The sequence below is a fragment of the Lepidochelys olivacea genome, assembly GCF_965140295.1.
Source record: "Lepidochelys olivacea isolate rLepOli2 genome assembly, chromosome: 9".
NCBI classification, from domain to species: Eukaryota; Metazoa; Chordata; order Testudines; family Cheloniidae; genus Lepidochelys; species Lepidochelys olivacea.
In genome coordinates, this window is record NC_140419.1 from 43,108,377 (window position 1) to 43,120,627 (window position 12,251).

The following is a 12,251-nucleotide window of genomic DNA, read 5'->3' on the forward strand; positions in this document are numbered from 1 at the left end:
TATGGACAGAACCACTAAGTGAGTGAGCAGAAAAAATACCATGTGGACAATTTTCAGAGTAGCAGCTGTGTTAGTCTGTATCCGCAAAAAGAAAAGGAGTACTTGTGGCACCTTAGAGACTAACAAATTTATTAGAGTATGAGCTTTCGTGGACAATGTATGTCTCTCAATTCCCTACCTTCTCCACCAGAACAACAGTGCAGATTCCTCTGTTCCCATTCTGGTCCTTCAGCTCCCAGTCTCTCCTTTTCCCTGGGACTCCATTTGGGTTACATCAAAACCAAAGTGTATGCTAAATATCAGGTGGAATTAAACAGAGCACCAAATCTTGACCCTGGGTTCTGAGGAGTAAAGGGCATGAAGGCCCTTTAATCTCTCCTAGGGGATGCTACATCAGCTCGATTACATCTCAGGATGCTCAGATCAGCATAGAAGGAATGGAAAATGTTCTGCAGGAGACAGGGAGTTCATGCAAATACAGAGTCTGTGTGTGTATCTCCTCTACGACAGAGGGCAATTTCCTGCATAAATCTAAATTCAATAAGGTTTAACTCAATTCAGTAAGTTGAATATCTTTGGAGCCCATTGTATGAAAAATGCAATTGTTTCAGTTATTGTAGGATTGTATGTAACTTTTCTTGGCGACTGACTAATGTAAACCTGGGAGAAATGTTAGGAACTTCAAAGAACTCTTTGGGACAATACGTGGGAAGAGGGCTCCCGAGGTCCTTGGAACGCCTTTTGAAGCTGTGCCCTGTGAGAAAAACCCATTGTATTGACTACCTTCCATGGAAACTCCAAATCAAAGACTCCTACACTGTATAAAGGGTAGATTAAACTCTTAATCAGTGTGTTAGTTCTGAACTGAGGCTGTTATGAACTTGTGTCCATAGGAGAGACTCCTTTGTGGGGTTTTAAGGACTAATCATCTGCCAGAACCCCTGTCAGAGTTGGCGTGATCTCTGGTAAACTTATTGGCATGTGTGTGAGTTCTTCTATTGTTTTTAATGTATTTTCTCTGTAACACTTTTCTCCTAAGAATAAATAAGGTTGCACAGAAAGAGCTGTGTGGTAGCTTAAATATAGGCAGTTACACGGTTATTACTCTCTGAAGAGAAAAACAAACAGGTCTGCTGGGAATAACACAACAAAGACGGGGAACTGTTCAGCCTGGAGATATACACCAGTCAGAAGGGAGAAAGACATGTGTCTCCACCCAAGAGAGGCAGATGGCCAGGGGAGCCAAAAGTCTGACCAGGGTGGGGGCTATGCTGGACCATTGAGAGGAAATATGGGTGCAATTTCCCTGAGCTGTGACACAGCTATATGTCTCCCTCATGAAGGCTATTGAAACCTCCATGGTGCTTCTGTGGGGAGAGATGAGGGATCAGAGGGACAGAATAAGGTGTTCTCATTTGGATTAGAGGCTTGGAAAGATTGTCCCCAACCACAGATTTCTGCATTGGGAAGAGATCTTCAGCCCAGCTGACAACTCTTTGTCAGTTGTTAGCTGGGCCTGTGTGGCCCCTTTAAGAATCTACATATTTTGAAGCAGGTGGCATGGAGCAGCTGCACAGTGTCCAGAAAGCAGGGCTTTGGGCACAGTGAAAGCTTAGTGGCCACAGTGCAGAAATTAATTACAGCTGCTTATTTAGGCTCATTGTCAGAATCACAAAGCCATACACGTCCAAACTTTTAAAGTATTGTCTCCATCCAGCGCCTGTTGGAATATTGGATTGCGGTGCTGCTAAATGACTTAGCAGTGCTGTCATGAGGAATCACAGACACGTGAAGTTAACCTCATTTACTTTCAGCCATTACTGGTTGTGCTTCAATATTGTGATTCCATAAAATGTATCACGGTGAAACAGACTGAAGCAGCCCTGATTTTTAGAGATTTTATACATTAATTATTATTTTCCTTCTATGCAACCATTTTCTGACCACTGGCTCATTATTAAAACCACAGACTGTTGGGGATTTAAAAATTCTGTGAAACAAGAAAAAATCCTGTTAAACCAATCTCATATCCTTCCTTGACCAGGTAACAAGCCTTGTGGGTGGGTGGGAAGCAGTAGGTGTGATAGATCTTGACTTTAGTAAGGCTTTTGATATTATCTCACATGACCTTCTCACAAGCAAGGTAGGGAAATATACCCTAGATAAAACTACTATAAGGTGGGTGCACAACTTGTTGAAAAACTGTTCTCAGCGAGTAGGTATCATTGGTTTACCGTCAAGTGGGGTCCCGCAGGGATCTGTGCTGCGTCTGGTTCTATTCAATATCTTCATAAATTATTTGGATAATGCATAGAGTACATGTGTAAAGTTTTCAGATGACAGCAAGTTGGGAAGGTTGCAAGCGCTTTGGAGAACAGATTAGAATTAAAAATGATCTTGACAAACTGGAGAAATGGTCTGAAATAAATAGGATGAAATTCAATAAGGACTAATGCAAAGTACTCCACTTAGGAAGGAACAATCAGTTGCACAAATACAAAATAGGAAATGACTTCCTAGGAAGGAGTGCTACAGAAAATGATCTTGGGGTTATAGTGGATCACAACTAAATACAAGTCCACAGTGCAATGCTGCTGCTGTAACAGCAAACATCACTCTGAGATGTATTAGCAGGAGTTGTAAACAAGACACGAGAAGTAATTCTTCCACTCTACTCAGGACTTATAAGGCCTCAACTGGAGTATTGTGTCCAATTCTGGGTGCCACACTTTGGGAAAGATGTGGTCAAACTGGAAAAAGTCCAGAGGAGAGCAACAAAAATGTTTAAAGGTCTAGAAAACATGACATATATGGGAAGATTGAAAAAAACTGTGTTTGTTTTGTCTGGCGAATAGAATAGCCTTCAACTGCGTAAAAGGTTGTTATAAAGAGGAGGATGATAAATTGTTCTCCTTATTCACATAGGACAAGACAAGAAGTAAGTGGATTAAATTGTAAGGGGCTTAATTTGTTGCAAGGGAGGTGTATGTTGGACATTAGGAAACACTTCCTAACTGTCAGGGTGGTTAAGCATTGGAACAAATTACCTAGGGAGGTTGTAGAATCTCCGTCATTGGAGATTTTTAAGAGCAGGTTAGGCAAACCCTGTCAGATAATACTTAGTGCAGGGGACTGGACTAGAGGACCTCTCAAGGTCCCTTCCAGTCCTACATTTCTATGATTCCACAAAGGTAGGGAACACCAGAGGGTGACATTTGCTTCGTGACAATGAGGCTTTATATGTTCCAGTTATAGCACCTGCTCAGTTGTTACAAATTTCAACATGATCTTTTCCAAAGCTGCTTTTATTGCTTAGCTGGTAAGATTAACATTGTGTAAGCTACTTATTCTGTAAAGTATAGAAATATCAAAATCAGATCTGCAGAAACCATCTGCTCGCAATGGAGGATGGATAATGACTTGTGATGGAATTACAGTTTCATGCCCAGCCTCTGGAAAATTGCTGATTTACTGCACATTACAAAATACATGGGGCTACCCACATGGTATAAAATTCTCACCATCATGTGTAAGTGGTGTTCCTCTAGACTGAGCCAAATTCAGACCTGGTACAAGTGGATGCCACACATCAGGCCAAGCTTTGCCTTCATTGCAACCAATGGAAAGCAGGAATAACTCACTGTACCTCCAGGGGAATTACTCTCTGGTTTTACACCATCATAAATAGGGCATAATTTGGCCCAGTGGAGCAGATCCTCTCTCCCTGTCCAGTTTTAGACTGCTGAGGTAGTGGAAAGTTGCCCTGTATGGGAATTCTGAGGTATTCTGTTAAGAGCTCCATATAGTGAGCTACATATTCTTGAGCAGCACAGACTGGCAATTTGTGCAACTACTTCCTTAGCTAGACATCTAATTTACAGAGCATCCCTGTCACACACCCTGCCACCTACTCCCAACCTCCACAGACAGGTGCCAGGCACTGACTGTCAGCTGGCACAGTGGTGTCTGTGGGGCTGGTGTAACTTAGTGCAGCCTTTAGGCCCCTGACTAGCCCGGGAGGAGGAGAGCCTTTTTCACCCGTCACTCCTCTGGAGTACCAAGCACAAACCTGGTTCTGCTGAGAACTGAGACTTGAGTTACGCTGCAGGCCAAATGCAGACCTGCTGTCAGCAGGTACTCTGGGGTCTATAAACCTGAAGCTAACATGTTACGTGATTGTAGAGTGGGGAAAACACTGGACTGTTCATATCATCTTAGCCCATCACTTACTCTCTCCTCAATGAGCACCTGAAGTAAAATAAGCCGAAGGGATACTGTAAATGAGTAAGAGTGTACAAAAACCTTTCATTACCAAACCCTGGTTCATGGCTGTGTATAGGAACCATGTAAAATCCATGGTTATGACAATACACCACAAGGTTTGGGAAGTACTCTTACTGCTGGTTACCTCTGCCTGCACCGAACAACGAAGTGCTACAGGTATTCTGTGACGTTAGGTTCCACTGAACTCCACAATAAATAAATAAATACTCATAGAAGTGCACATGCCCATTCGTTTTCATGGATAATTATTTATTGCTGCACCCAACAATTACTTCCTTAGATTTAACAAAAGCTTTCCTTATGTTCCCAAAGAGCTTGGTTCACTGCTTTCAAGGGCAAATCACTCTCCCTGACCCACCATCCAGGTCAGTTACAACAATAGCCGCAGCGAGGCGAGCATTACATTTCCCAAGAGCATTCACTCTGATTTAAAAGTGAATCCACACAGGCCCTGATCCTGCAAACACTTTTGCACTTGTTTAGTTTTAGGCACGTGAGTATAATCCCATACCCCTCAATGGGAAAAAAGATTCAAGTGTAAAATTAAGCACATGAATAAATGTTTGCAGGCTTCCGGCCTAAGACTGTTCTTGTGCGCTTTTGTGTTCACTTGCTGCAAACATTTGCAATCTAGCTTTATTTATCTAGCAAGTAGTATAATTTATCTAGCTTTATTTATCTAGCTTTATTTATCTAGTAAGTAGTATAATTCAGCAGGGCTGGACCTTGCTTCTCGTAACAGGGCTTCAAAACTAATTGAGCCAGACACAGCCTTTAAACAAGGACTGCACACGCACACAAAATTGCTTTGGGTAACCGTGATGAAAAGACTGAAATGAAGCTGTACACCAAGCCAATGAATTCTACAGCAGCCTGGATTTTAAATGGGCTAGATGCTGCAAGAAAGAGCCATGGTCTAGAGAAGGAAAGATTTAAGATTGCTTAAGCTTGTTTATTTCCTGCTGCCCCCTGTGAGAATGAAACCTCAAGTGTCCTCCTCCTAAAAATGACATCCTAGGGTTTCATGTTTGTTTTTTTCCACTGACTCCAGATCAAAATGTGCTCAGTTTTGAAAAAATAATTTTTCTATCTACCAGCCTGACAAATTCAACCTGAGCTCTCTTTTTCTCATGCATCACCAGCAATAAGTCCTGCAAGTAAACTTACGTTCACAATTATACCGTACAATATCACTGGTGCTCAAAGGCCCCATGCAAGATCGGGCTGCCATTGTTCTGAGGACTACACGTAGTAGATAACACACTTCCTAACTTGAAATGTTCAGAACGTACTTTTAAGACAAGACACAAGTGAATTGAACAGTAATAAAAAACAAATCACACTGTTACACAGGCTTTGTCTTGCTTTACATATGCTCGTCTTGTAAATTTTTAATACTGCCAATCTCCTTTGAAAAGATATAGTACCTCTTTCTGTTTGTGATAATACCTCTCTATTTTCTTTATTTGAATCTCTGCCTATTTCTACTTAATTAGTTAATTCTTCTTCCTCTTGCTGAATGAAAGAGACACATAGCAAGGGAGAACAGACAGAACAATTGGTAGCATTAACACCAAAGAATACAAAGGCCTGATCCTGCAAATGCTTCCACCCAGGAGTAATTTAACTGTGTTTCAGGGACGAGGCTCCAAGGGCAACAAACTAGTGATGCTTGGAGGAGTCTGGGGATAGGATTGAATTGAGTCAGTTGTACGTGCAATGGTCAGATGTCCTGAAGGTGTGTGCTGGCTGCGACACAAACAAATCAGCCACAGCCCTCAACTTGGATAAGCAGCTATATCGTGCCAAATGCATCCTAGCACAATAACTTTATTTCATTGTCAGCATAGCTCTGTGCAGAGGGTTTTAGTTAAATGCTGATGCAAAGTGAGAAGGATAGCACAGTATGCAGTTCGGTAGGTTCAGCAACTCATTTAGACTTCCCAGATCTGATTTACGCCAGCTGAAGATCTCACCCTTTGACAATTTCAGTGGTTGGGTGACTTTAATACATCACTTCAGATAGTTAGAATCTCCAACAAATAGGAACTGAGAGATTTTATGAAATTTGGGAAATACCAAACTATTTCACATAAGAAAATCATTAAAAAAACCCTACCTTTACCCTGGCTTGTCTTTCACAAAACAATCTATTGTACTTTCAGTAAGCAAGATGCATATTACATTAGAAGGTAAAATATATTTGCATGCAATGATGTTTGCTCACAAGAAAACCATCTAAATTCTACCATGGTATAGCAATTCCTAGCTTAATTACCAATTTTGTTTGTACAAGAAACATATCTATCTTACTCTACCTTCTACATTTTACTGAAAGATCAGAGAATTTTTTAAAGACCATACATCAGCATTTATCTTTAAAAGCTGAATCAAAGCACAACCTATCTCCTGATAAGTAATGAGACAGATTTTGATTCCTGGACACAAGCATAAAATTGCCGCTTTAAAGGAATGAAATCATCCAGCAACCTTCAATCAAGGGTGGACTTTTATCCATTTCTACAGTATCAGCCAATTTTTTTACTGGTGTAAACTGGCCCAGTTCAAGATGAGCTCAGCTGAGAACTCTTCTTATATTTTAATAGTTTCTCTGTCTTACTCTCTGTGTTTGGGGGCGGGGGGATCTAGCTTGTTTCAGCTTTTTTAGCAGCGCTGGACCGGATACATTTTGAATGATCTTACTTTGGGGGTGGGAGGGGAAACACCAGTTGTTGGACATCCAGTTCTAAATCATATATACCACAAGAAATAAATCCACAGAGATAACAAGGTTAGACTTAACACTGAGTAAAGATCAAAGACACGCCACACCAATACAATGTTATATTTTAAAATGAAAGTCTGCTGTCAGCAGCAGTTAACATTCTAACTCTTCACAAGCCAACATTTGCCGCATAAGTATCTTATTGACATGGAGCCAAATCTTGAAGTCTCCTGGCAGAACTCCCAGTGAAGGCAATGGAGCGTGGCCTGATCCAGAACTTTGTAATATATATATATATATATATATATGAAGACTCAAGATGTGGCCCATCTTGTAGAAAACAGGGCTTCAAACCCCACTGCAGTCCAGAAGGGTCTTCCCACTAACTCCAAAGTGCATGACCAATTATTCTAAAAGTTGGTATTAAAGGGAACACTACACTAGCTTTGCTTTGCCACTAAAAAACACACATCTGACTGCTGCCCTCAAGTCAAACTTATCTCCTGCTCTGCAATGTTTTTGTGGCCAATAGTGGAGAAAATAAGGAAGCGGGTTTTTTGTTACATGGTCCTTTCTAGACCATATGACATCATCCTGCACCGCTGTTGGACTGTGATGTTGCATTTACACTTTCCCACCCAAGCTTTAAAGTACAGTAAAAGGATTTGATTCTCATATCATATCCCAGCACAACAGCTGGTACCTAATCACCTATGAGAAGACAATGCACATGTGCAGAGCTGTGTGAAATGTTCACAATAAAACCTAGAACCAAGAAAACTCGTTCTGGTTTCATGTGTTATTTCAAACCCAAATCTTGCTCAGGTTCAGAGATTCTGAACACTTAGTAAATCTTAGTAACACTAAGTAAATCTGGATAGGGTCTTGAGAACCCCCCAGCTTTTCCTTTTGTGGGCTCCTGGGAGTAATTTGAGTTTCAAAATACTCATTGATTTGGGTGGAGTTTCACTTTGAGTTTTGAGGTTTATAACCTAAAAGGGAGTTAGGGTGCAAAAAGGAAATTAAGTTTCATAACCATAAGAACAGAAACCAGCAAGATTGGCACAGTGCTGATTATGTGACACACAGCAGAGTCTGTACATAGGTCCTATCAAGGTTTTTCAGGGTCAGTAAGAGCTATTAAGGCCTTAATGTTTCATGTTTTATTTATGCCAACATGTCAGTCTTAGGGTTTTTGTATTACTGTCCATCACTATGTTATCAGAACACTTGTTTTGTGCAACTAGCTTTTAGCCAAAAAACGCAGATTCAGGTTGACTGAAACCATTCATGAAATTTTGGTAAGATTCAGCAAATAGTTTTGGCCCCCCAAAAAATGATTTTTTTTCAGAAATGTCATAGTTTTGGTTTGGCATTTCTGAAACAAAACATGTTGATGTTATGTTTTGGAAAGGTATTTTGGAATGTGGATGACATTAATTTTAAAAACCAGTACATGTTTATAATGCCCAACCCCCCTAAAAATGAAAAACCAAAAAAAAAAAAAATGTTTTGGGTCAATCCCAAATGATTTTTTGTCTGTTTTTTTCCATTCACCCACCAAACCAAAAAAATCAGTTATTCACACAGTAGCCAGCTAATCCACAGTAGCCAGCTCCTCACACCCACCTCAGCATCATGGTTCAATCTGTGTAGTGCAAAGCTGCAATGGAATGACATTTCCTAGGCCGTGGCAGTTCCTTTGGGACCTCTTAACTTTTCTAGTAGCAATACACAATTGCAGGACATGAGCTCACCTTGTCAAAACTGGCACAATTGCAAAATTCTCAGTAGTGCCACTCCTGCCACTGTGCCAGCCTGTTTCAAGTGTTTGCTGGCAAGTGTAAGGAATGGCAGGTGGTAACAGGCAGTGACTTCCTTCTCCTATCCTTTTAGTGTTAATCTCAGAGCCCTGATTCTACCTCTTCTGCAAATCACCTCCTATCACACCTTGCTTCCTCTTAGTGACTTTTCTTCCCAACTCTTGAGCTGCCAATGGTTCTCTATGTTATTCTCTCTTCTCAGACATACTGATGGGGAACAGGCAGAGGTTTACTAGTACAACTGATCTATTCAAAACCCAAGTATTTGAGTGACAAATGAATATGGACAAGAAAGCTCTGATACCTCCCACTGGAAAGATTGCCACATTCTATCCTAAAATCCCACCCAAAACAAAACTGACAACCTTCAGCCAGACAAAGTCAATGCTGGGGTAAGTATGTTAAAGTTCCATGAAAAAACAGTTGAGTTGTACCCATTTGCAATGATCCTGAATTTGTCCCTTGATCTCTGGTAACATCGAAACAATATGTTCCATCTCAACATTGTAACCAGGAGGCTTGAGAAGTCTAAAACTACCAACAAAAAGATCACCGAGATCCTCATTTTCAAACTCTGTACAGTTTCAGCCAGGTCTGAATAAAAGGCCTTATTTGCCTGTCATATGCACTTCTCTTACAACTCCACAGTTACTCCTGGTTTACACCAGGCCAAGTGAAAGGAGAATCAGGCCCTAACTTCTTCTCTTAACTGGAAATTAAGTCAAGGTTTCTAAAGTTCAATATTGACCTAATCCATCTATTGAACCAAATAGTGAAACAGTCCAGTAACTGAAGAAATAAATAATTCAGCTTAGCTGGCTTGACCAAAGATTTTTCAGCAAACAACAGCTGATTCATAATCTTTATCTATATTTGACCTATACATGGTTTATAGAGGATTTTTTCACTTGTGGTTTCCAACAAAGGAGAAGTCCTAGACTTGGCTCCTAGCCTAAAAGTACAATACAATTCCTCAGGTGTCCTAAACATGATAATGAGGATAAGGTGGTTTTTGAACATACAGCACTACATTCTCTATCCTTTAGAATTGTCTCGGTATCCAGCAACAGAGAGACTTATCAAAATTAGGTGGCTAGGAAGAAGGCAGGAATTAAGAGGCAATTCTTGAGTTAGTCCTATATCATTGGTGGGCAACCTGTGGACCGGGGGCCGCATGTGGCCCATCAGAGTAATCTGATTGTGGGCCACAAGATGTTTTGCTGACATTGACCGTCCACAGGCATGGGCCCTTGCAGCTGCCAGTGGCTGTGGTCCGCTGTTCCGGATGGGAAGCGGCGGGCTGCAGGTTGCCCATCACTGTCCTATATGGTCCAATAAGTGAATATAACTGAACCACTTGATAATAGTGACCATAATTTAATTAAATTGAACATCCTCGTAGGCAGGAAAAAATGCCAAAGCAACCCATCATAGTAGCATTTAACTTCAAAAAGGGGAACTACACAAAAATGAGAAAGGTAGTTAAAAGGAAATTAAAAGGAAGTCACAAGGGTGAAATACTTGCAAACTGCATGGAGAAAACTCCATAATAGAGGCTAAACTAAATGTAGAGCCCAAATAATAAAAATAATAAGAACAAACAGTAAGAACACCAAAAGAATGCCACCATGGTGACACACGAGAGTAAAAAGAGGTGGTTAGAGGCAAAAAGGCATCCTTTCAAAACTGGAAGTCAAATCAAATTGAGGAAAATAGAAAGGAGCATAAACTCCAGCAATTCAAATGTAAAAGTATAATAAGAAAGGCCAAGAAAAAATTTGAGGAGCAACTTGCTAAAGACACAAAAACTAATAGCAAATTTTTTGTACATACCTCAGCACCAGGAAGCCTGCCAAACAGACAAGGCCATTGCGGAGAAGCTAAATGAATTCTTTGCATCAGTCTTCACTGCAGAGGATGTGGGGGAGATCCCTACACCTGAGCCTTTCTTTTTTTGGTGACAAATCTGAGGAACTGTCTCAGATGGCAATGTCAACAGAGGAAGTTTTGGAACAAACTGATACATTAAACAGTAGTAAGTCACCAGGACCAGATGGTATTCACCCAGAGTTCTGAAGGAACTCACATGTGAAATTGTAGAACTACTAACTGTGCAGGGCCGGCCCACAACATTTTGGCACCTGAGGTGGGGAGCTCAAATGACGCTGCCATGCCCCCTCACTTGGGCCAAAACTTTGAAAGGTCTCAATTATGCTTTCTTCCTGTTCTACTCCTCTCATGGTACTGCTCTCCTTCCTACCCCACTATAGGAGAATTAACAACTTAAAATGCCTTGTTCAAAAATTTTAAGTAACACTTAACTTTCAAACGCCTGGACAGCAAATGTAACTTTTCTTGTCTGCATAGTAAACACTGGCATTTTTATCTGTTTGAATAATCAAAGTGGTGCTTTCTGTGCCTTCTTGATTGCAAAGATTTGAACTGCTTCCTGAAGGTTCAGTCTGGGTCAGCTCATGCTCTATTGAGATGGTTGCAAGGCCGACCAGTCTCTCCTGTGTCATTGTGGAGCGTAGATATGTTTTTATTAAATTCAGCTTGGAGAAGCTGCATTCTGCACTGGCAACTGTTACAGGAAGTGTTAGAAGTATGCGCAGAACAACAAAAGCATTTCGAAAGAGGGTGGTCATCTTATTTGTGCACATATATTCCAGAACAGCCTTTGGAGTTGATCCTGCTGAAATGTAGATTGAAAAGGCTTTCAGTTCATCACCTAAATCACTCACATCAATATCGCACATGTCATCATGTGTCACCACTGTCTCTAGTGCCCTGCATTGCTGGTGTAGGTCTTCTTCAGGTATAGTGAGGCGTTTTGAAATATCATACAACATCCCAAATATACTGCTGTGTTCCTTGAGCGGCATGAAACATTCTTCAACTGACTGTATTGCAATCTAGCACCTGGTTAAATAATTCAACTTTGAATTGTTGTTTGGGGTCTCTTATGGGATCTCTTATGTTGTTTGGGGTCTCTTATGATCTCTTATTGCTTGCCTCTTAATCAAAATATCTTCTTCGGTGACTCTTGTATTCTTGAATGGGTGGGAAAATAGCTTCAGTGTGAAGTTCCTCTGCCAACTTCTGTGCACTCTTCAGAACGTTTTGAAATCCCTCATCTGACTGGTAAGACTGTAGGTATGACTTTGCTTTGTCCAGTTGTTCCATGCTCCAGATATATCAAGGTCAACACGTTGGAGTCTCTTGCTTACAACATTTATTTCAAACAGTATGTCATGCCACAACACCAAGCCACACAGAAATTTGAAGTTATGTATGTTTCTGTTGATTCCATTTCCCTCTGCCACTGTTCTCCCATGAACAGTTCCTGTCATAGTATTATCCTCCATAATGGCAACTATGGCATCATCTGTGTTCCCAATTCGGTGTTGGATAGGCTT